The 24,826-nt window shown below is 45.4% G+C and overlaps 1 protein-coding gene and 1 pseudogene across 6 annotated transcripts in view; both read right to left on the bottom strand.

Annotated features, from left to right (window-relative positions):
• The window catches only part of Ggta1 (glycoprotein alpha-galactosyltransferase 1 (inactive)), a 67,878-nt gene extending 61,449 nt beyond the window's left edge, over positions 1-6,429 (bottom strand). For 5 of the 6 annotated variants that reach the window (XM_021155949.2, XM_085834980.1, XM_085834979.1 and 2 more), the window contains exon 1: positions 5,217-5,345. The gene's annotated coding sequence lies outside the window, so the exon portion shown is untranslated. Of the gene's footprint in view, positions 1-5,216; positions 5,346-6,379 lie in introns of those variants that run through there. The other variant, XM_085834977.1, reaches the window with a different exon arrangement.
• Positions 1-24,826, bottom strand: part of LOC110290353 (transmembrane emp24 domain-containing protein 9-like) — a 49,273-nt pseudogene that overhangs the window by 14,932 nt on the left and 9,515 nt on the right.

Below are 24,826 nucleotides of genomic sequence, written 5' to 3'. Positions count from 1 at the left end.
GTCACAAGCGTTTATGAGCCACCTGACTTGAGTGCTAGGAATATAAACTCGGGTCCTCAGAAGAGCAGAACACGTGCTTTAACATCGGAGCAATCTCTCTAGGCCTGAAGAAAATATTTTATCTCATTTTGGGTAGTTGTTCACACGGGTACTGACAACTGCAGAAGCCATACAGCTGGGGATGTAGCTCAGTTAGCAGCGTCCTTTCTTAGCCCACACAGTCCTGGATTCGATCCTCAGAGCTACACAGTGTCTGTCATCCAGCGCTCCATGGAGGCAGGAAGTCAGAGATCCAAGACCATCCTTAACTACATATAATCTAGGCCAGCTTGGGTTAAGTGAGACCCTGTCTCAAAAAACTTAAAATAAATAAAGGTCATTGCTTCTATTTCGTTGCCTGATCACTTTCCTGAGTTCTAATATAAAAAGTCTATCTAACTGCCCCTTTTCTGTGTTTTAGTGAGGGTTTCTACTGCTATACTGAAATGCCATTACCAAAATAGTTCATCACTGGAGGAATCAGGGCAGGAATCTGCAGGCAAGAGCTGATGCAGAGGCCATGGGTGGTGGTGGTGGTGGTGGTAGGGGGGTGCTGCTTACTGACTGTTCTCCAAGACTTGCTCAACCTGCTTTCTTAAAGAACCCAGAACCACCAGCCCAGGGATGGCACCACCCACCATGGGCTGGACCCTCCCTCATTGATCACTAATTGAGAAAATGCCTTACAGCTGGATCTCATGGAGGCATTTCCTCAAGGGAATCTCCTTTCTCTGTGATAACTCCAGCTTGTGTTAAGTTGACACAGAAACCCAGCAGTAGACCCTCCTCTGTCCTTCCTTTGGAAGTGTGTTCGGTGTGACCCTGTCTGAATCAGTGTTTCTCTGCTGACACCCCCACCCCCCCACCCCGCCTCCCGCACTGCCGCTTGCAGATCCCCAATGCAGAGCCTACCTTGGACCTCATGGCAAAAGGCCTGACTTTCCCCCACTTAGCCAGCTCCTTCCAGCCCTAACAAGATTTATGCCTTGCCTGCCCTGTTGTTTTTCTTGCAATTTTTCATAAAATGAGTTTCCTGTGGAACCTGTGTCTAAGTTCTTTTAACAGCAAGATGAAGACCCTGCAAAAGAGACCGTGTCTGTCATCTACAGGAGAGTCATAAACAAGGACAAAACGGACGGCCAGACACTGAGGCTCGGGGAGGGAGGTTCCTGATGGTGGCCCATGCATGCCTGCCTACCCTTTGGCTCTTCTCTCAATTTGATCTCCAGGCTTTCTTTTCTGTCCCTATGGGTTTTAGGGCCTTTGCTTTGGTAGTGGCTGGCATTTATTGGAGAGGGAATATATCAAGAACACCAGTGATTTCTTTAGGTCTTGAAACACTTTACCTAATGTACCAACTGGGTCCTAAAGGGAATAGAGATTCCTCTAGACCCATAAGCCTCCAACACATTTGTGCCTAGGATAAAAGGCTCTCCTAGAAGTGCATGCTCCAGCCACAGTTCACAGGCTCCCTAGCCTTCCTCCTCCTTGATCGCTGATTCACTCATCAAATGTGCTCTCTATGATAAGCACAAACTTGATCCTGAAGAATTAAAAAAGAAAAAAGTGGATTTGGCCCTGCACAGTGTCCCTAGGGTTTACTTCAACTCATTAGAGTTACCAATCACTGGTAATTGAAGCTTTCAGATCATAGGGTGGTACATGCCTCTAATCCCAGCACTCAGAGGCAAGTGGATCTCTGTGAGTTCCAGACCAGCCTGGTCAACAGAATGAGTTCCAGAACAGCCAGGGCTACACAGTGAAATTCTGTCCTGAAAAAATAAAGTAGAAAGAAAGAAAGGGAGGGAAAAAAATGCTTTATGATCAAAATAAATAAATAATGATTAAAATATGTACATCCTCCTGCTGCGGGATCTGTCTGCCTTATAAAAGGTATAAGTGATCAAATGTGCCCTATGTCCAAGCCTCTCTTCAGGACTGTCCTAAGTAACCTTCCGGGGGAAGGGGGTGGGCGGGGGGAGTAGTCAACCAACCTTGGACCAGAGCCCATGAAGATCCAGGGACTAAAAGAATAGCCCTTATTTTGGTCCCTACCTGAGTCAACCAGACTGCAAGGGATGATTGGACACTTACCAGAGGGTCCTGAAAGTTCTTGCAAGTTACCTGTCCTCTAGATTAGAGGAGCCATGGAGAGACAGATCTATTATACATTCTGAAAAGAAGATGGTCAACACAGCTTTCCCTGACCATAAACAAAACACTGTGCATCCCAATAATCCTGCTAAGTGCTTTGTCAGTTTTACACAAACCCACAAAAATCAGATTTAGTCCACAGGAAGACAGTGTCCGGATTTCTGTGGCAGAAGTGAGTTCTGTCTGCTATGATCTTGGTAATGATCCCGTTCACCCCAGGGGCTACGCTACCATATCTCCTGTCTTTTTACAACAGATCCACCCTCTGACTTTCTTCTCTCTGGCTCCCCAGGGGTTACCTCAAGGGCCTGAAAGTCAGCAAGTGTGGAGATGCTGAGCCCTCCTCTGCCTCCATTTCAGATGCAAGTACCCAGATCCACCAGGCACTCATGTCCTAAATGTTAGGTCTCAACTCTTCAGGAGCAAATATTAGGTAGCTAGACAGGCATTAATGAGCTTGTAAGCCACTGAAGATGGACCTCTCCCATAGATGGGGAGGTCTGGGCACTTTTCTGAGGCCCATTAAGGGAGAGCTCCTTTCTTAGAGTCATAGAATGGAATCTAAGTCATATCTATGGCCTTGGGAGACATAACATCCTTTCCCCACCCCATCTTTCCCCTCTTCCTCCTCCAGAGATAGGGTTTCTCTGTGTAACAACGCTGGCTGTCCTGGAACTTACTTTGTAGACCAGGATTGTCTCAAACTCAGAGAACCACCTGTTTCTGCTTCCCAAGTACTGGGACTAAAGGTGTGCACCACTATGCACAACTTCACTCTAATCAGTCCCAAAGATTATAATAATAACACACTATTGTCCTCTCCCTTAAAATTAGAGAACCCAAGGCCAGTCTGCCCTACAAAGCAAGTCCCTATCTCAAAACATCACAAGGGCTAGAGGATATTGCTCAGTGATAGAATATCAGGAGCTTACAGTATAACTCAGTGGATTACAACAACCCAACTGGGTATTTAAAGGTCCTGGGTTCAGGTGTCTATATCAATGAACTCCACCCCTTCCCCAGACACACAACTCAAGACTTGTGTAACATTCTCTTTCTGGACTAAAATATTCAGTACTTCAGAGGAGTTCCTTAAACAGAGAGGTAAGCAACAACAACAACAAAAACAAAAAACAGATCCAGGAAGTCCCTGAAACTGACCAGATTCACTAGGCCCCTCCCTATAAGAGCAAGCAATAAAAACTGAGAGTTCCTCTCAGACTGACGGAAGCTGAGCTGCCAAGAAGACTCTGAGAGCAGAGCAGCTGCCTGGAAGAAGCAGAAACCAGCTGGGCTGCCTCGACCAGGCTTGGGTCAGTTACTTGGGAAGGACACTCTCTAACTGTTGAGTTATCTGAAGGCTATGCTCCAGGTTCCCAGCTTTTGTGACCTGTCACCTGTCCTTTGATGATACAGCTCTCCATGAGTCATGTGTACTTCTGTAAGTAACCCCTCACCCATATTCCCATAAATAACACCAATAAAGCTCTGTGGTCCGCCAAGTTGGATTTTGGTGGTATCCGTATTTTGGTCTGCCCTGGACTCACTATCCAGGTGAGTAGACAGGTGTGCTGCATCCCCTGGCAAAGTTTTGTCACACAAGACCTCAGCCACTTCTCAGAAAATGACCAGCCTAGACCAAACACAAGGACTGTCCATCTAAAAACCTTCCAACTCATTAAAACCAAGAATGTTTACGGTTTATGTATTTTAGTGTACGTAAATTAGAGTGTAATTAAAAATTAGTAATAACTTGTAAAGACCCCTGATTATTTATCAGACTTGTAAAGACTCCTGATTATTTATCAGAAAGCATATTCACTTCAAAAATAATATTTATACCTGAACTGCACCTGTTGAAATAAATGCTCAGCCCCACCTACTGCCTCTTCCCTTCCACTCTCCCCAGCCCTTCCCCACTCCCCCCTCGACCCCCCAGAGCCATGCCATCTGTTCCTTAGTCGTTTTCTTGCCATGGTGGGAAATGCTGAATAGAAAGTGAGCAACCAGGTAGTGGTGGCACACGTCTTTAATCCCAGCACTTGGGAGACAGAGGCAGGCAAATTTCTGAGTTCGAGGCCAACCTGGTCTGCAGAGTGAGTTCCAGGACAGCCAGGGCTACACAGAGAAACCCTGTCTCAAAACAAAACAACAAAAAAAAAAAAACCCAAAAAACAAAAAACACACTCCAAACAAACAAACAAACAAACAAACAGGAAGCTCACAAGCCTTAGAGGCTGGCTGGAGTGCATTCCAACCTCAGATTCAATCTAATCCCTGAGCACCCATAAACCAGTGACTTGGCTTCTCCCAACTTTGATTTCCTTCTCTATAAATCCACCCAACAGTGCCAAGCTTATCCTGTTAGGCTGGGGAACCTGAGAGACCCATGTACACTAAAAGTCTCACCAAGACCCAGAAGGAATTAAAACCAGCCCCTGGCTCAGAAGTGTCAGAAACCGGGCAAATGGCTGCTCAGAGTCAGTATGGCCAGTGCAAGGCGGCCAGTCCTGCTCTGTAACTCAGAATGCTTCCGGTAAAGTTCAGCCACAGGGGGCCATTGACAGTAATCAATTGATCTCCCGCCTTCTGATCTCAGCCATTCCACTGAAAACTGGCCCTAATCACAGGGAATGAGGACAGGAGGCCTCCCTAAAATATCCTCTTGGGGCGTTCCTAACACAGAAAGTAGAAATAAACGAATCGGTTCTATGTAATAAGATCGGAGGAGCAGGAGCCAGGGTCTCCAGGTACCCCTCCTAGGCCATTTGGGGCCTGCGCCAATACTCAAAGTCTCTGGAACCAGGTAATCCCAAGTGAAGTGTTCAGCCCTGCATTTAGTCACCAGACACCTGTTACTTGCAAAAGATAGCTTGGACCTGCACGCGGCTCCCATCAGGAAGAAGCAACTACTCCCAAAAATAACTGTAAGGAAGCACTGTCAAAGACAGAGACTCCCGTAGTCCTGATGCCCCAACCCCTGGACAACCCGAGCCATGGTGAGCCCCCTCGCCTTTGCCTACCCAGAGCCTGAGAGCGCGAGGTCTTCAGCAGAATTGGTACTTCTCATTCCAAGAAGAGTCTACAAGGAAGGTATTAGCCAGCTAAGAAAAGGCAGGGCTAGGGCTCCACCCAGAATTTCCAGCCTCCTGAGACACACCTATCTACCTCCGGGCGAATGAAAGAGGCAGGCAGATCTGTTCTGGGGCCGATAGTGGCCTAGACAAGCAAAACCACAAAAATAAGAGTCCCTGGGGTCCTTCCTGGGGGAGGAGCTAGTGGCGCTGACATCCCCGCCCTCCTAGCCTCTTCCTGGCCCCCGCAGCAAGGAAGACAGCAGTCTCTCCAGTCTCTGTTCTCCCTCCTCCGCGCCCCCCCAACATTATTTCCCGCTTTGCTGTTTCTTGGATGATTTTCAAGAGTTTGTGCAATCGCATATGTATGAAAATGCCATAATGAAACACAGTACTTTGCATGCAAAATAAATATAAAATAATAAAACGTGTGTGTGTGTGTGTGTGTGTGTGTTTTGTTGAGAGGTTCCCCTGCCATCTTCAAACACTTGATGGTGTCTCCTTGCAGTGGGAACGAGGTGGTTTGAAAAGTTGTGACGAAATTACCTCCCATCACCCAACACAGCAAAGTTAGTGCCTGAGACTTTGCCCAGGCTTGATTTTGGCTTGGTCCTTCCTTCACTGTTAGGAGTCTGTCTCTCAAATTCGAGTGTCTCTCACTTTGCCCCTACCTGCACCCCTTTCCCATCTTGTCCGGAAGAAGAGCCAACCCGCCTTGTCCTGACTACAGCAGGAAAAGACACCTCCTGCTTTCTACACTCACTGGTTAGTACCGGTGGTCCCACGACCTGATCTGCCCTGCTCTGCCCTGCCCTGCCCTGCCCTGCCCTGTGCTGCCCTGCCCTGCCCTGTGCTGCCCTGAATATCAGCTATTCGGATAGCGAGGAAAGGTGGCGGGAGACCCCAGTAAGCAAACAGATGCAGCGACACTGTTCAGGGTGGGACAGAGCCTAGAGTTCAGAAGTGGATACAGAGGAAATGATCGAGTGACCAGGACAAAAGCAAGGACCGTAGTAGGGCTGGGCCGGAATAGCGGCGCTCCCGCTCACCCACACCTCCTCCCCACTGAAGCCCTCGCGTGGCTTCAGTGTCAGACGCCCGGCGGGACCCACCTGATTCGCAGAAGCAGGCAGGGTGTGAGCTGTCTGCTGCACTGGGGACAGGACCACGCGGGCGGGCGGGCGGGCGGCGCCCTTCGCTGTAGGAGACCCGGCCGCTGCTCCGTCCGGGTGTGTCGGGCGTGGTGCGCGCCTCTGGCCCCTGCAGAGCTCGGCGGCCTAGGGCGCGGGCAAGTGGCGTGCGCCGACCGGGGAGTGGGAGCCTAGAGAGTCCACCCCCACCCTCCACCCCCAACACAACGTCCGGCGTGATGCACGTGTGATGCATTGGGTGTCCCTTCACTTTACCCCTACCTGCACCTCTTTCCCATCTGTGGGAGGAGTGATGTTTCATCTCCACTCAGGCAGAAAAAAAACTGAAACCAGAAAAAAAAAAAAAAAACCAACAACAATAACCAAAAAACGCTCACGGCCGGTTGTGTCTTTTGACCTGCCCGTGGTGATAGGGGTTGCAGAGGAGGAACTGGGGGGAGGGGGGCGGGGTACTGGGTGATGGGGTGGGGGAACCGACACCCTATGCAATGAGGAAAGATCTCCTGGACACTGGCTTACAGCCAGACACCTGGGAGCCTGGAAGGTCTTTCCACACCGGGTGTTTCTCTGGGAAGAAAGGAGAAAGGCTACAGGCTAAGGACTGCCCATGGATGCTTATTAGAACATAGCTTGCTTGTGGCCTTTGAGCCTTGGGTGTCCTCTGACAGGGTTATACAGAGCCACTGCGACCTTCTGTAATTATTTAGAAAGGAACCCAAAACAATCGTGGCAGAGTTTATACCTCTATGCCCAACAAGCACATCTGCCCTCATCTGGTTTGCTCCACCCTCAGGCTCAATTGGATCTGTTTCATTCCCAGAAAAAGGGGTATAATTTTGCTTTTGTTAAAATATCCACCATTGGTTAAAGTTTAAAAAAAAAATAAGATTTTAAAAGTTTTTGTTTGTTTTATGAGTGTTTTGCATGCAAATATGTGTATGTATATATACAACGTGTGTGCCTGGGTGTCCTACAAGTTCAAAGGAAACTATTCGGATACCCTAGATCTGGAATTCAAGATGGTTCGAGTCACCTTGTGGGCGTGGGAACAGAACTCAGGTCCTCTTTGTAAGCCCCTGTAGGCTCGTGAGTAACTAGGCCCCTCCCCTGAGGACCTCCTTACGCCAACACTCAGGTCCCGCCCACAGACCACTCTCACTTCCCTAATGGTTGGCCAGACCCAGCTCACTGCCCTCCTCGTTCCCTCCCCGCCCCTCTCAGTCCCCCACCCCCACCCGCTGGCCAGCCATCAGAGTAAAAAACCCAAACTCTATGGAAAGCTCCGCCCCAAGGAAAGCTGTGACAACGTCTTCGGTCTCAGCTGCTTCTCCCCTCTCCCCCCCCCCCCCAAGCCAAGGCAGCCACCACCTTCCTGGGTTCTTGTTGTGCCGGGCCAGAGCAGAGTTATAACACTTGCAGCGGGGAAACACTCTCCCCACCCTGGAGGGAGCTGTAACACTAGCAACACTATTTCGGTCAGAGCTGTAACACCATTCTACAAGAGCAACACGTGCGCTTTAACAGTGAGCTATCTCTCCAGCCCTTGAACATCGTTGTCATAGACTAAGAAACTTATTAAAGTTTATTAACTTATTAAAGCTGTAACTTGATGTCGCGGAGATTGCACACATTGTTGAGGGTCCTATGCTAAAGGAAAGGGGACACAAGGTTCCTGAGGTAAGCACAGAGCCTACATACTCACCAAGTACTGCGGCAGAACTTAGAAAACCCCAGTGGAACACAGCAGCAGCAGAATGGAGTCCCCATAGAGCGGCTCAGGAATGAGGAGCCATGCAGCGGTACTGGCTAGTTTGTTTCGCCAGTTTGACACAAACTGAAGTCATCTGAGAGGAGGAAACCTCAATGAAGAAAATACCTCCTTAAGATCCAGCTGTAGGCCATTTTCATAATTAGTAACAAATGGGGGAGGGCCCAGCCCACTGTGGGTGGGGCCACCCCATGCCAGTGGTCCTGGGTTCTATAAGAAAGCAGGTTGAGTGGGCCTTAGGAAGCGAGCTAGTAAGCAGCACCCTTCCATGGCCTCTGCATCAGCTCCTGCCTCCAGGTTCCAGCCCAGCTTGGGTTCCTGTCCTGATTTCATTCAGTGCTGTGGAAGTGTAAGCCAAAGAAACCCTTTCCTCCACAGCTTGCTCTCAGGCTTGGTGTTTTACCATAACCCTGAGTAGACCGGCAGCCATGACAATGGGCCCTTTGCTGGAGATCAATCCTAGCATTGTCTTGCCAGTGTGCTCACTGGAGCTCATTAGTAACCACAGTTCAAACAGTAAACTGAGGCGCCAAGTGCTTTCATTTCCACTTCTCAGTTACCACAATTGAGAACACGCTGTCAATTAGACAGGAGGAGCTTTTGTCGCTGTTGTTTTGTTTTTATTAAAATAATATTTTCATTCACGGTTCTGATCATGGTTTGCCCTCTCCAGGTCCTACCTACCAAAGCTTTTTAGTTTGTTTGGGAATACGTTGCTTAGCTCGGGTTGGCTTTGAACTTGTCACAAAGCTATGGCTGACCCTGAACTCTTGCCTCCACCTCCCAAATACTTAGAGTTACTGGAGGGCAGGGGCTCCATTACATCCTGCTTGGGGTGGGGTGGGGGATTGAGGTGCAGACATAGCACCACACATCTATAATCCCAGCATTCTAGAGGCAGAGGTGGGAGATTGCTTCAAAATCAAAACTAGCCCAGTTGATGTAGCTAGGGACCCTGCTCCAAATAAGAAAACAAAGGCTGGCCAGATGAGTCCTTGAGTTAGGTTTACTTGCTACTAAGCCTGAGGACCGGAGTTCAGTCCCCAGAACTCACTTGGTGGGCAGAGAGAACTGACTCTGTGAGTTGTTCTCTGCCTCCACACATGAGTTCCTTGCCCCTGACACTAAATAAACAACTGTTGGAGAAAACAGTGGTAGTTCTACCAAAAAAAAAAAAAAAAAAAAAACCAGCCAGAGTCCCAAAGGAAAACAAAACAAAACAAAACAAAAAACCCAAAACTCCATGAGAGCTATTCTGTTGCTGTGAAGAGGCACCATGACCAAGGCAAGTCTTAAAAAAAGAAAGCATTTAATTGGGGGCTTGCTTACAGTTTCAGAGGGTTAGTCCATCATCGTCATGGTGGGGAGCATGGTCCAGCCTCACGCATGCAACCATTCCACCTTCAGGTGACAAATGTCCTGTCTTCCTCCTTTTCTTCACCTGGGTAGCTGCTGAGATTCACAGATTTTTCTCTTGTGGTTTGAATAAGATACCTCCTACCCCTCCTGCAGGCTCCTATATTTGAATGCTTAGTCATCAAGATTTGGAACTCTCTGATAGGTTAGAATGTTAGAGCAGTAGTGGCCTTGTTGGAGGAAGTGAGTCACTGCGGGTGGGCTTTTAGGGTTCCAAGCCCTCTCTTCAGGCCTAGAGTCTCTCAGTCTCTTTCTCTCTCCCCCTCCCTCTGTCCTCTGTCCCTGAGAGGTAGCTTAAACAGTTTGATCTCCAATAAGCCTTTCTTTCTCCCCAGAAGTGGTCTAGTTCAGTGGTTTCACTGTGCCCTGGCTTAAAATGATTTAGCTCGATTGATAATCCATTGTGATTACAATCAACAGACGAAGGTCAGGAAGATGCTCAGCAGGTGAAAGAAAATGCTTGCCACTCAAGCCTGAGGACCTGAGTTCAATTCTAGCACCTGTAATCCAGCACACACACAATAATATGGGAGGGAGACAGGAGAACTGGCTCAGAGCCCACGGACTTACTGTCCTAGAGTGCACATCAAAACTGTAGCAACAAGAAAGACTCTGCCTTGGGCTGGAGAAATGGCTCCACAGTTAAAATTGCATAAGTGTATGGGCTGGCCCAGCAGTGGTGGTGCACGCCTTTAATCCCAGCACTTGGGAGGCAGAGGCAGGTGATTTCTGAGTTCGAGGCCAGCCTGGTCTAAAAAGTGAGTTCCAGGATAGCCAGGGCTATACAGAGAAACCCTGTCTCAAACCCCTCCCCCCCCCCCCAAAAAAAAGAGAGTATGGGCTGGAGAGATGGCTCAGTGGTTAAGAACACTGATTGTTCTTTCAAAGGTCCTGAGTTCAATTCCCAGGAACCACATGGTGCCTCACGACCATATGTAATGAGATCCAATGCCCTCTTCTGGTGTGTCTGAAGAAAGCTACAGTGTAGTGATATAAATAAAATAAATCTTTAAAAAGAAAAAAATTGCTTAAGAGTTATGAGAAACTTGTGGGTTTGGTTCTCAACAGCCACACTTGAGCAGCTCTAGGGAATCAACTGGCCCCTTCTGGCTCCCACAGCCACCTGAACACACACACAGAGGAGTTGAAGGGAGAGGGGAGAGAGACAGACAGACAGACAGAGGAAAATCCCTGCCTAAAAACAAGGTAAGAAAGAACATTTTTCCAAAACATTGCCCTCTAATCTCTACACTAGTTCCTTGACACACTAGTACCTGCTCTCCTGCCTTTTCTTCCACACGGAACACATAAGAAAGAGAGACAAAGTAAAGGGGACTAGAGAGAGGCCAGTGAACAAGAACTCGCATAGCTTGCTTGTACCAGGCCCTGGATTCAACGCCAGCACCACCAAAGAAATGGGGAGAGGGTGGAAGAGATGAGGAAACAGAACACTTTGCAAACATACTTTGTTGGAAACTGTTATAAATGGTATATAAAATTAAAAGACTTCTGCTTCTGTGTTCAGAAATACAAGCTGAATAGTTCGTCTCCAGCAAGTCTTCCAGATCTAATAAAACAACCTGTAATCCAAAATAAGGAAATTAATTAATTAAAATATAATACAGAAAAAGGGTAAGTGTGAAGCACAATGTCACAAGTTTAATCCGTTCCTTGATTTTATGCCATTTGAAATTTTTTAAGGGCTGATGAGATGGCTCAGCGGGTAAGAGCACTGACTGTTCTTCCCAAGGTCCTGAGTTCAAATCCCAACAACCATATGGTGGCTCACAACCATCTGTAACAAGATCTGACTCCCTCTTCTGGGGTGTCTGAATTCAGCTACAGTGTACTTACATATAATAAATAAATAAATCTTTTTTAAAAAAAGAAAAGAAAATTTAAAAATTTGATGCTAAAGTTTTTATTTGTGTTTGTGTTGTGGACTTGTTCAGTTTATAGAGCCAAGGGCATAAAAAAATTCATGCTTTGTTTAGACTTAAATTTGCTTCATTAAAATGTGAGCTAAGCCGGGCGTGGTGGCGCACGCCTTTAATCCCAGCACTCGGGAGGCAGAGGCAGGCGGATTTCTGAGTTCGAGGCCAGCCTGGTCTACAAAGTGAGTGCCAGGACAGCCAGGGCTACACAGAGAAACCCTGTCTCGAAAAACCAAAAAAAAAAAAAAAAAAAATGTGAGCTAATCGCATGGGTCTGCTTTAGATATGTTTTTAATTCTTTGAGAGAAACCATCAAGTTCTCAAAAGTTAAACAACTAGCTGCGACTGAGTAAATGCCTTGACTGTTAGTTACAGATTCTCTGTAACACTGTTCCTGGGGACACATCAGTATGCAGGTCACCCCAGGTAATGAACCAACAGCAGACCCAAGTTAAGGTCATTACTGATTGTGGTGAAGCAGCCACTCCCAGCTTGCATTCTCCCATCTCTGAACAAGGTCCTTCCTCTTGTCAGATTCTCCTTGTCGGGAGTGGCCTTTGGGAGAGTCTGAAATATCCATCCAGAAGAGTCTGACATGGGAAATTTCCTCCTAGCGTCTTTGGTGGGGAACAGAATTAACCATAAGGAGTGCAAGGTCAGTGTTAGGTGAGCGCTTCCCACAGAAACACTGGATGAAGGAAATCCTACTCTTCTATGGAACCAGAAAGCCCTGGCTTCCCAAAGCCAGCCAGCCTTACCCTCATAGACAAACGCAGAAGTGAGAGGTAGGTAGGGAAGTGACTTCTTCAAAGCCAAAAGTTTGCGGTTTTCAGAGCTAGGATCTGCCCTAGGCCTTTCCCCAGCTCCTTATCAGGTAGGGAAACTCACAGATCCAATGTGGGTTGGGAGGTGTTTTAATAAAGACGCAAAAGAGATAGTGTTAACTCCACAGAACTGCAGGGTAAATATGAGACCCATATCTAGGAAGAAATGGGCATGAGCAGAACACTAGAAAAGGGAAACTTAGTCATGGTACCTCAGAGGTGGCCTGGGTCCCTGTAGGAGACAGTGGGGAACAGCACATCTGAGCAGTCCTGTCAGAGACATTTACAGAAAAGGCCAGGGACTCACAGCCATTAGTAAGGTACTCCCAAGAAGGGAGTGTGGCATGATGGAGGTTCTGTATCAACAGGATACTCTCATCTTAACCATCAGTCATTATAGGGAAATGACATCAGAAGGAAAGGAGAAAAGATGAAGGAAACAGAAAGAAGTAGAAACAGAAGAAATAAAGGGCATTGGGGAGGAACTTGGGAGGGAGGGAGGGAGGGAGGGAGGGAGGGAGGGAGGGAGGGAGGGAGGAAGAGAGAGAAGATGTGAAGGAATAATGAAAAAGAGAGAGAAAGGATGAATGTTTTAAGCTGTACATGCTCTAAGGTATCCCATGTCACACAGCAGAGTCACCTGCAGGGCTTTGTCCTGAGTGACCCCATCTTTCAACCAGCAGTTTTCTCCATTTGGGGCACCAATGCTGAGGCAGTGAGTCTGCATCTTACTTGTGTCAATAAACAGCCATCTCCTGGGTCAGCAGGATGGCTCAGCAGGTAAAGGTGCTTGCTGCCAAACCCAAGGACTGATTCAATGTCTGGGACCCACACAGCAGAAGGAGCAAGCTATGATAAGTTGTCCTCCAATTTCCACATGCATGTGTGCCACCCCTAAATACTATCTGTCTCGTGCACATCATGAGGTGCTGAATAAGTAACTTATTTACACAAATGAAGCATTGCCTTTTATGAACTTACCAAATTAAACCAGGAACACGTAGACACATAGATATTTCAAAACCACTCCAGATTGCCCATGCGGACCACAAACATCTCAAAACCAGCAGATCAAAGGATGATGCAATTCTCCTCATATGAGATACAGAAAATGAAGGAGAATATATTAGTCAGGGTTCCCCAGAGGAATAGAACTGAATTAACAGGATAAATATGTGCATATGTGTGTCTGAGTGTCTGTATGTGTGTGTGCATCTGTGTGTGTGTGTCTGTATGTGTGTGTATCTGTGTGGGGGAGTGTGTATGCATCTGAGTGTATTTGAGTATATCAAGATTTAGTGAGTCTAATATAGATATTTTAATGTAGAGATTTAATCACTCTTATGAGTGACCTACAGGAAGTGGCTGTGTAGTCAAACAGAGGCTGTCTCTCAATGGATTGGCTAACAGCTGTTTAGTCTATGAGACTGGATGTCTGACAAATCTCAGTCTAGGGGAGAAGTCCCAGGAGATTCCTAGAGAGCTGTTGGTCTTCAGTCTACATTGGAATCCTGAAGAAGTAGGTTCTAACACCAGTGAAGGAGTGCATCAGCGTCCGCATAGATGAGCCTGCCAACAAGAGCCAAAGCAAGGAGGCAAAACCAAAAAGCTTCCTTCCCCCACCTCCTTTTATGTGTGCTGCCACCAGAAGGTGTAGCCCAGATTTAGGGTAGATCTTCTCATTGCAAATGATCCAGTGAAGAAACTCCCTCACAGGTACTCCCAGACGCTTGGGTTTTAGTTCATCCTACAAGCACACATACATATTTTGTGTGAAGCAAAACATGTGGCTTGAGAGATAACATGAGCAGTTAGTAGATTTGGGACAGAAGACTCTCTGATTGGCAGTCGCCATTAGCACCAAATGAAATCTGCAGTACTTGGTGAATTAGAGCCAATGAAGTAGGCCTAGCTTGTGGATTTATTGCTTTTGATAAAATTTGACATTGTGGAGAGACATAAACACATCAATCCAGTTTCTAGACAGTTCACCCAGAGCCATGAATGTGGCCAGCAGGACTCCATCATCCAAGAAGGAGACCAACAAGTAAACATGTTTCTGGCAAAAATAATTGGCAATACACAAAGTTTTAGTTTGTTTTGTTTGTTTGTTTGTTTGTTTTCAAGTAAAGTAAACCATTTGATGATAGAGATAAAAACCGAAACCCTACCAATGTCCACAAACACCATCACAAACACTGTTTCAAAGCTTGCAGCTGTTACCCAAATCCTGGCTCACACTGTAGTGTTAACCAACCCTGGTGAGAATAGCTCTTGTCTGTGGTGCTGTGTGAGGCACATGGTGAGTGCTGGAGGTCAGAGCTGGGAGGCTCCCTGCCTGAACTCTCCTCTCCATGCAGGGCCTCAGGGCTTAACAAAAAGCAGGGTCAATAGAAAGAGTAGCAAGCCTCATCATGGCCTAGGATTTCATGCTCAGGCAGGCTATAGCCAGCCCTAGTGCCTCACACCTACAATTTTGGCAAGCAGGCAAGGCATCGGAGGCAGGAGGATTACTGTGGGTTGAAGGCTAGTCTGAGCTGCTTAGTGAATTCAAGATGGACTTGATAGAGCAAAACTTTGTACACAGAGAGAGAGAGAGAGAGAGAGAGAGAGAGAGAGCGCAGGGGAGTTGCTATAGAGTTCTACTGTGCTATGCTGAGAAATTATTTCTTTCCTTTTTTTTAAGATTTTCTTTTTATTTATATGAATATATTGTAGCTGTCTTCATGTACAGCAGAAGAGTGCATCAGATCCCATTACAGATGGTTGTGAGCCACCATGTGGTTGCTGGGAATTGAACTCAGGACCTTTGGAAGAGCAGTCTGTACTCTTAACCACTGAGCCATCTCTCCAGCCTGAGAAATGATTTCAATAGGCAAGAAAAACAGCAAGGACACCACAAACAAGTTAGCTCTTGGAAAAAAGACCTGGTGTAAGCTAAGGAGAAGTAGGACCCCTGAAGTGCTCCTGAGACCCAAAGAGAAGGAAGGAGAGAGAGAGGAAGAAGAAGAAGAAGAAGAAGAAGAAGAAGAAGAAGAAGAAGAAGAAGAAGAAGAAGAAGAAGAAGAAGAAGAAGAAGAAGAAGAAGAGGAGGAGGAGGAGGAGGAGGAGGAGGAGGAGGAGGAGGAGGAGAAGAAGGAGGAGAAGGAGGAGAAGGAGGAGAAGGAGGAGAAGGAGGAGAAGGAGGAGAAGGAGGAGAAGGAGGAGAAGGAGGAGAAGGAGGAGAAGGAGGAGAAGGAGGAGAAGGAGGAGAAGGAGGAGAAGGAGGAGAAGGAGGAGAAGAAGAGAAGAAGGAGAAGAAGGAGAAGAGAAGAGAAGAGAAGAGAAGAGAAGAGAAGAGAAGAGAAGAGAAGAGAAGAGAAGAGAAGAGAAGAGAGTAGTAGCAGTCCCAAAGAACATAACATTAGATTTAAAGAATTCTAATGATGTAAACCCTGTAATGCGTGGGGTGTCAAGAGAAGGGCTAGATGAAATGTTGTTTAAAAGACTGCCAAAGATTGATCAGGACAATCACAAGGGCAAACAGCACTGAAAGTGCTTCAGAACACCTCCTCCCATGCGTTGGAGACATCTGTCCCCAGATAACACAAACAAAAAAATTAAAAAAAAAAAACATGTTAACAATGCAATGGATTACCCACTGGGGCCACTAAGGCACCCGTCCTGGTGACTTGTGGGGTTTTAATGATCCTCAGAGAAGCTCTTTGTGGCGTGACCAACTAAAACCAGAAGCCAGCAATAGACTGTAACCATAAGACAGAGGAAGCATCAAGGATGAATTCAAAACTCTTGGACCGATGTTGTGTCGTCTAGCAACAGACCTCAGAACCACGTGGGTTTGACACCCATGGGATGGAGGCACAGATACTGTAGTCCTAAGTGTCTTTGGAATGAAGCAGGAAAATCAAGTCTAAAGCACAAGCTACTGAGTCGCACAGCTAAGCCCCCAAATAGAACTCACACTTTAGGACAGGAGCATATTAAGAGCTAGCGGGCTGGGGAGATGCTCAAAGGGTGTTTGCCTTGCCCCTGCATGCATGAAAACTGGAGTCTGGGTCCTCAAAACCCATAAAAAGCTGAATGGCCATGGCTCGTTTGTCACCTCAATACGTGAGAGGCAGAGAGACAGGTGATCCCTAGGGCAAGTTAGCTAGCTAGTCTAGTCAACTGGGTGTGGGTGTGGGGGTGCCCTAGGTTCATCAACAGGCCTTGCCTCAGTATAAAAATGGATAATGAGCCACGCATGTCACCCTTCTTGTATATACCCACACGAGTGCACACCACACGAGTACACCCCTCCACACATGCTCCAATACCTATGTGCACACATCCACATAATACACGTGTCTGAAAAGCAACGCATCCTTACTGTGAACTGACAATATTTAGAGGTAACTTAAAGTGGATGGCTCTAGATCAAGCATTTTAAAACACTAGAAAGTGGGTCATGTCAACAACAGATGAGTTAAAGGAAGTGTCATTAGCCAAAGGTGATGTCCACCTGCAATCCAGCACTTGGGAGGTGGAGGCAGAAGAATCGGGAGCTCAATGGAGTTTGAGAGACCAGCTGAACCAAAAAAGACCTTGTCTCAAAGGAGGAGAAAGTGGGCAAGAGAAGGGGTGGGGAGAGAAGAGGAGGAGACAGAGGAGAGGGAGAAGAGAGGAGGAAAAGAGGAGGAGAAAAGGAAGCTCTGCTAACAGACTAGTGACTATACCAGAACATCCAAGTCTCACTCATGAGTGTGTAAGCCAGCGGCCAGACCATACGTGACATATTACAGACACTTATTTTGTCATCAAAACTGTCTGGCTCACACAAGATAACTCAGACAAAACTCCTTCCAAATCAGGGCCACATACAGGTCAATTTTCTTCCTTCTTTCCTTCCTTCCTTCCTTCCTTCCTTCCTTCCTTCCTTCCTTCCTTCCTTCCTTTTTTTTTCTTCTTTGTGTAGCCCTGGCTTTAGACCAGGCTGGTCTCGAACTCAGAAAACTGCCTGCCTCTGCCTCATGAGTGCTGGGATTAAAGGTGTATGCCACCACCGCCCAGCTTACAGGTCAATTTTCTATTTCACATTTAATACTAATACATGTGTAATACAAACAGTATACCAAGATGAAAATTAGTCACCACAGTAGATTAATATGGCACATTAAATAGGAGCAAAACACCCAGACCATTCTAGGAATGTAACCCATGAGACAGAGAGACAGAGAGTACTTCCCAGAAGGATCTCTCTTCCCTTGAAGAAATATGCAAAGAAACATTCTAAATGACGCAGTTAGAAGCAAGCTAGGCATGGTGGCTCACTGGAATCCCAGCACTCAGGAGGCTTAGTCAGGAGGACTTCCCAGAGTTCCAAGACAGCGTGAGCTACAAAGTGAGTTCCAGGCCAGCCTGGGCTACACAGTGAATTCCAGGCCAGCCTGGGCTACACAGTGAATTCCAGGCCAGCCTGGGCTACACAGTGAATTCCAGGCCAGCCTGGGCTACACAGTGAATTCCAGGCCAGCCTGGGCTACAGAGGAGGATCATTTCATTCAGAAAAATAAAATAAAATAAAAAATAAAGCTTATCTTTAGGGGAAGAGGCTCACAAGGCCCCACCCGTCTCTGAGGACGGGTAGTAAGTTAATGGTTGCTGATGGAGACGGAACACTTTGTCCTTTGGTGTAGTCACTGCTAAGGCAGACGTGATTCTGTAAGTAACCCTGATTAAACTTACTGGTACACCAACAGAAATCAATATGAAAGTTGAATGGGGGAACAAGTTGAGAAAACAAAGGAGATGGTGGGGGACTCCATAGTTAAGAGTACTGGCCGCTCTCGGGGAATCGGGGTTCACTTCCCAGTCCCACATGATGGTTCATGATCATCTGCAACTCCAGGTTTGGGGGAATCTTGTGCTCACTTCCGGCCTCCGTGAGTACCAGGCACACACGTGGTACAAAGACAGACATGCTAGCAAAACACCCATATGCATACACAAATTTTTCATTAAAAAAATTAAACTAAAGCCAGACATGGTGGCACATACATTTAATTCTAGTGCCAGGGAAGCAGAATCAGGAGGTTCCTAAATTCGAGGCCAGCCTGGACTTCATGTGAATGGCACAAGGTTCTCCTGCTCACAAATAAACACTGGAGAAACCAGAAATGTTACTCATGAGAGATGTCTCCTCAGTGAAGGAAATAAACACTTATTTTCCACACACTAGGATGTTAACAACCCAGTGAACTTTCCTGTCTGTAGAGGCAGGCTACCCCCCCACCCCCTCACCCCCCTACCCCCAACCCCACCCCTAACCCCCGTCATGTATCCTGAACTCTCCCTCCCTAATCCTTTATCTTAGCTCCTGGTTAATAACTCACCCTAGGGGAGATGCCACATGTGTTTTATAACCTGCTAGCTTTTAGACCCGGTACAGATCCTAAGCCCTTTGGTTATAAAAACCACCCTCAAGTCACATGTGCTTTGCAAAGGAGTTTCGAGGTAGTTATGCTGTAAGCTCTATTATGCATCTAGAATTGGAATGATTGTTGCCTGGAAACTTTCCCTCAGATTGTACTGTGTTTAAATATGCTTGCAGTGAACTTCCTGACACCAGATTAGATGTTTGATCCAGGTCAACTAAGCTCGATGAATCTAGTTTTCCTGTTCCTTCTGATGATTACAGGGACCACAGGATACATAGCAAGTTCTGGAAGAGCCGGGGCAGAGAAACCTTGTCTCAAAAAACTAAAATAGATAGGATGATACATGATAGATAGATAGATAGATAGATAGATAGATAGATAGATAGATAGACAGATAGCAAAGAAATACAGAAAGCATGACAACAGAAAAGCTATACAAGTTACAAACCAAAACTAGAGACAGTGTCTCCTTCAGGAAATCTTGGCACTAAGATGTGATGAAATGACTTATCAGAACATTACAGCTATAGAAAATCAACAGTCACCGACCCTATAGCTAGGAGTATAGATGAGTTTATCATATGGACACTACTGGTATCTTGAACATGGAAGCCTTGGTGAGGTAAAAACCTGTACCCAGTAGAAAGCTAATCTTTCACCTGTAATCCAATCTGCAGTTGTGACATCTGTGTCAGAGTATGACATCTATCTCCGACAAAATGTGATGACACTGTCAGCCAGGTAGCCTCTGATGCACACTCACATCCTAACTCTGTGTGGCACCATAACTATCACACTCTCAGACCAGGTTGTCCAGAGAGCTGTTGTTGCCCATCCACAGGTCATTGACCCGTGCTTGCTGCTAGTATGACCAGTGACTCCCATGACAGATACAGCCACTTGCAGCACAGATGCACACCGCTGCTGGAGCACATTAACTAGATCCTTAGTGAAGCTGAGACACTGAGTTGTGATGTCTTAGCCATTACATAGGATTTCTATAGCTGTGATGAACAGCATGACCAAAAAACAGCTTGGGGAGGAGAGGGTTTGGCTCAGCTTACAGTTCCACAGCACAGTCCATCACTGAAGGAAGTCATAGCATGAGCTCAAGGTAGGAACCTGGAGGCAGGAGCTGAAGCACAGGCAAGGAGGAGCGCTGTGTACTAGCTTGCTGTCTGTGGACTGCTCAGCCTGCTTTCTTACACCCCCCCCCAAACCACCAGCCCAGGGGAACCTTCCACAGTGGGCTGGGACCCTCCATATCAACCATATATCAAGAAACTGTCAGCCATAGCACCTGGAGCTGATTCTGTGACACAGCGCTCCATACCCAAACACCACTGGGAGAGAGCTGGTCTCCCAGGGGTGTAGATACACCTGTGAGCACAGGTAAGACCACCACTTCTGCTCAGAGGGACCCGCTTGGATCCCTCAGGTCACAGGAACCAAGGAACAGCCAGAGACAGGATACTTCTGGTTTCTATCTGCACCCCCAGACTGACCCTGTACCACAGCTGTCCATACCCAAATTCCTGTTGGAGAGAACTGGTCTCCCAGGAGTTCTGATGCACATGCTTGCAGGAGGGACAAGCCAGAGTCAGAAACAGCAAGAACAACTAACACCAGAGATAACCAGATAGCGAGAGACAAGGGCAAGAACATAAGCAACAGAAACCAAGGCTACTTGGCATCATCAGAACCCAACTCTCCCACCACAGTGAGCCCTGGATACCCCAACACACCAGAAAAGCAAAAGTCTGATTTCAGGTCACATCTCATGATGATGACAGAGAACTTTAAGAATGACACAAATAACTCCCTTAAAGAAATACAGGAGAACACAGGTAAACAGCTTGAAGCCCTTAAAGAGAAAACACAAAAATCCCTTAAAGAATTGTAGGAAAACACAACCAAATATGTGAAGGAATTGAATAAAACCACCCAGGAGCCGGGCGTGGTGGCGCACGCCTTTAATCCCAGCAATCGGGAGGCAGAGACAGGCGGATTTCTGAGTTCGAGGCCAGCCTGGTCTACAAAGTGAGTTCCAGGACAGCCAGGGCTACACAGAGAAACCCTGTCTCGAAAAACCAAAAAAAAAAAAAAAAAAAAAAAAAAACCACCCAGGATCTAAAAATGGAAATAGAAACAATAAAGACATCACAATGGGAGACAATCCTGAAGTTAGAAAACCTAGGAAAGAGATCAGGAGTTATAGATCAGCAACAGAATACAAAAAATAGAAGAGAGAATCTCAGGTACAGAAACTACCATAGAAAACATTGACACAACAGTCAAAGACAATACAAAATGCAAAAAATTCCAAACCCAAAACATCCAGGAAATCCAGGATACAATGAGAAGACCAAACTAAGGATAATAGGTATAGGTATAAAAGAGAGTGAAGATTCCCAACTTAAAGAGCCAGTAAATAGCTTCAACAAAATTATAGCAGAAAATTTCCCTAACCTAAAGAAAGAGATGCCCATAAACATATAAGAGGCCTACAGAACTCCAAATAGACTGGACCAGAATAGAAATTCCTCCTGTCACATAATAGTCAAAACCAAGTATATAAAACAAGAAAGAATATTAAAAGCAGTAAGGGAAAATGGTCAAGTAACATATAAAGGTAGACCTATCAGTATTACACCAGACTTCTCACCAGAGACTATGAACGCTAGAAGATTCTGGGTAGATGTTATGCAGACCCTAAGAGAACACAAATGCCAGCCCAGGCTATGATACCCAGCAAAACTCTCAGTTACCATAGATGAAGAAACCAAGATATTCCCTGATAAAAACCAAATTTACACAATATCTTTCCACAAGTCCAGCCCTACAAAGGAAAAAAGATGGAAAACAACAACACAAGGAGGGAAACTACACCCTAGAAAAAGCAAGAAAGTAATCTTCCTTCAACAAACTCAAAAGAAGATAGCCACACAAACATAAAAATAACATAAAAAATAACAGGAAGCAACAATCACTATTCCTTAATATCTCTTAATATCAATGGACTCAGTTCCCCAATAAAAAGACATAGAATAACAGATTGGATACGTAAACAGGACCCAACATTTTCCTGCATACAGGAAATGCACGTCAGTGACAAAGACAGATACTACCTCAGAGTAAAGGGCTGGAAAACAATTTTCCAAGCAAATGATCCCAAGAAACAAGCTGGAGTGGCCATTCTAATACTGAATAAAAACAAGGAAGGACACTTCATAATCATCAAAGGAAAACCTACCAAGAACTCTCAATTCTGAACATCTATGCTCCAAATGCAAGGGCAGCCACATTCATACAAGAGACTTTACTAAAGCTCAGAGCACACATTGCACCTCACAAAACAATAGTGGGAGACTTCAACACCCCACTCACATCAAAGGACAGATCATGGAAACACAAACTAAACAGAAACACAGTGAAACTAACAGAAGTTATGAACCAAACAGATTTAATAGCTATCTATAGAACATTTCATCCTAAATTAGAATATACCTTCTTCTCAGCAACTTAATGGTATCTTCTCCAAAACTGACCATATAATCGATCACAAAACAGACCTCAACAGATATAAGAAGATCGAAATAATCCCATGCCTCCTATCAGATCACTACGGATTAAGGCTAGTCTTCAACAGCAACAAAAACAACAGAAAGCCCACATAACATGGAAGCTGAACAACGCTATACTCAATGATAACTTGGTCAAGGAAGAAATAAAGAAAGAAATTAAAGACTTTCTAGACTTTAGTGAAAATGAAGGGACAACATACCCAAACTTATGGGACACAATGAAAGCAGTGCTAAGAGGAAAACTCATAGTTCTGAGTGCCTCCAAAAAGAAACTGGAGAGAGCTTACACTAGCAGCTTGACAGCACACCTGAAAGCTCTAGAATAAAAAGAAGCAAATACACCCAAGGAGAGTAGATGGCAGGAAATAATCAAACTCAGGGCTGAAATCAACCAAGTGGAAACAAAAAGAACTATTCAAAGAATCAACCAAACCAGAAGCTGGTTCTTTGAGAAAATCAACAAGACAGATAAACCCTTAGCCAGACTAACCAGAGGGTACAGACACAGTATCCAAATTAATAAAATCAGAAATGAAAAAGGATATATAACAACAGAAACTGAGGAAATTCAAGAAATCATCAGATCCTACTGCAAAAGCTTATACTCAGCACAACTGGAAAACCTGGATGAAATGGACAATTTTCTAGACAGATACCAAAGTTAAATCAGGATCAGATAAACCATCTAAACTGTCCCATAACCCCTAAAGAAATAGAAGCAGTCATTAAAAGTCTCCCAACCAAAAAAAGCTCAGGACCAGATGGGTTTAGTGCAGAATTCTACCAGATCTTCAAAGAAGACCTAATACCAATACTCTTCAAACTATTCCACAAAATAGAAACAAAAGGAACACTACCCAGTTCATTCTATGAAGCCACAGTTACGCTGAGTATTCTTCCTTACACATGGAACGATTTCTGTCTGATCAATAACTTGTCACAATTTCCTTTCATAGAGGGCTTCATAAGAGTTTTTTTTTCTACTTCTATCATGTTTAATGCTCCAAATATATTTTAAAAACTGGTTGAATGTATATTAATTTAGCTTCAGAAGATATCATACATATTTAAAGGGCATTTAACTATTATAAATTATTTTGATGCCTTAAAATGTCAATACTGAGTTGTATATTTTAAAATAAATTTTATAAGTTTAATAAATAAAAAGGAAAAGAAGAGATAAGGAAAGAAAAAAGAGAAAAGAAGAGAAAAGAAAAGAAAAGAAGAAGAGAAAAGAAAAGGAAAGAAAAAAAGGAAACTGCCCCACAGGCTTGCTCATGAGTCAGTTCGGTTGGAGCATTTCCCAGTTGATGTTCCATCTTTCCAGATGAAGCACACTCACACCCTAACCCTAACAAACTTATGTAAAGTTGACACAAAACCAGCCAGCACTCCAAGCACGGTGGTCATACCCTATCATTTCAGAACTTTGAGGGGAAGATTTCCATCAGTTCAAGGCTAGCCTAAGTCACTGTGTGAGGCCCAGTCTCAAAACAAACAAACCAAATCCTCAAAAGATGCATGATATTTAATGTACATGTTATAAAAACCATTCTATGGACATGTGATATTTCTGGGCTTTCGAGGTTTTGTTTATGTGTATGAGTGTTTGCCAGCTTGTATGCATGGGCACCATGTGTAGGCATTGCCAATGGAGGCCAGCAGAGGGTGTCCCCTCGGTTATGGTGTCTCTTTATAGCATTAGGAAAGTAACTAATGGGAGTGGCTCCCACATCGTAAGTCTAACACTGCAATACAACATTATAATCATACCTCAGGGCACAATGCTTTGATTGTCATGAACTCAGAATGCTCAAACCTGATGTATGTTGTGTGGTTTAGCTGAGAGTGTTCCTCTTAGGGTCACAGATCTGAATGCTTGGTGACCAGGGAGTGACACTATTTCAAAGGATTAGGAAGTCTGTCCTGGTTGGAGGAAGTTATGTCAGTGGGATGGGCTTTGTTTGTGGTTTCAGAAGTCCAAGCCAAGTCCAGAGCCACTTCTTGCTGCCTGCAGATCCAGATGTAGAACTCTCAGCTCCTTCTCCAGCACCATGTCTGTCTGTGTGCCACCGTGCTTCCCACCATGGGGATAATGAACTAAATCTTTGAAGCTATAAATAAACACCAATAACATGTTTTCCTTTATAAGAGTTTCTGTGGTCATGATGTCTCTTCATATCAATAGAACAGTGATTAAGATTGAAGTTGGTACCAGGGAGCAAGGTACTGCTGTGACAGCTGACCATGCTGCTTGTTGGTGAAATGTGGGCTTTCACATATTGGATTAGGAAAACAGTTGAGTTAATTAAGCAAGGCTTAATTGGCCATCCTAGTAGGAGCAAGGAAGACAGTGCTGAGGGCAATTTGAATTGTGGGTCCTGCTCAGAATGCTTCAGAGGGGAAGACTATTAGTAAGTAGCCTAGAGACTGGTCTTGTGATATATTGGCCAAGAATGCGGCTGG

Source organism: Mus caroli, unplaced genomic scaffold, assembly GCF_978045245.1.
Source record: "Mus caroli unplaced genomic scaffold, Mus_caroli_1 scaffold_2, whole genome shotgun sequence".
In the NCBI taxonomy this organism is placed as follows: domain Eukaryota; kingdom Metazoa; phylum Chordata; class Mammalia; order Rodentia; family Muridae; genus Mus; species Mus caroli.
The sequence above is the reverse complement of the archived record's forward strand: the minus strand, read 5'-3'. Positions and strand labels throughout refer to the sequence as shown.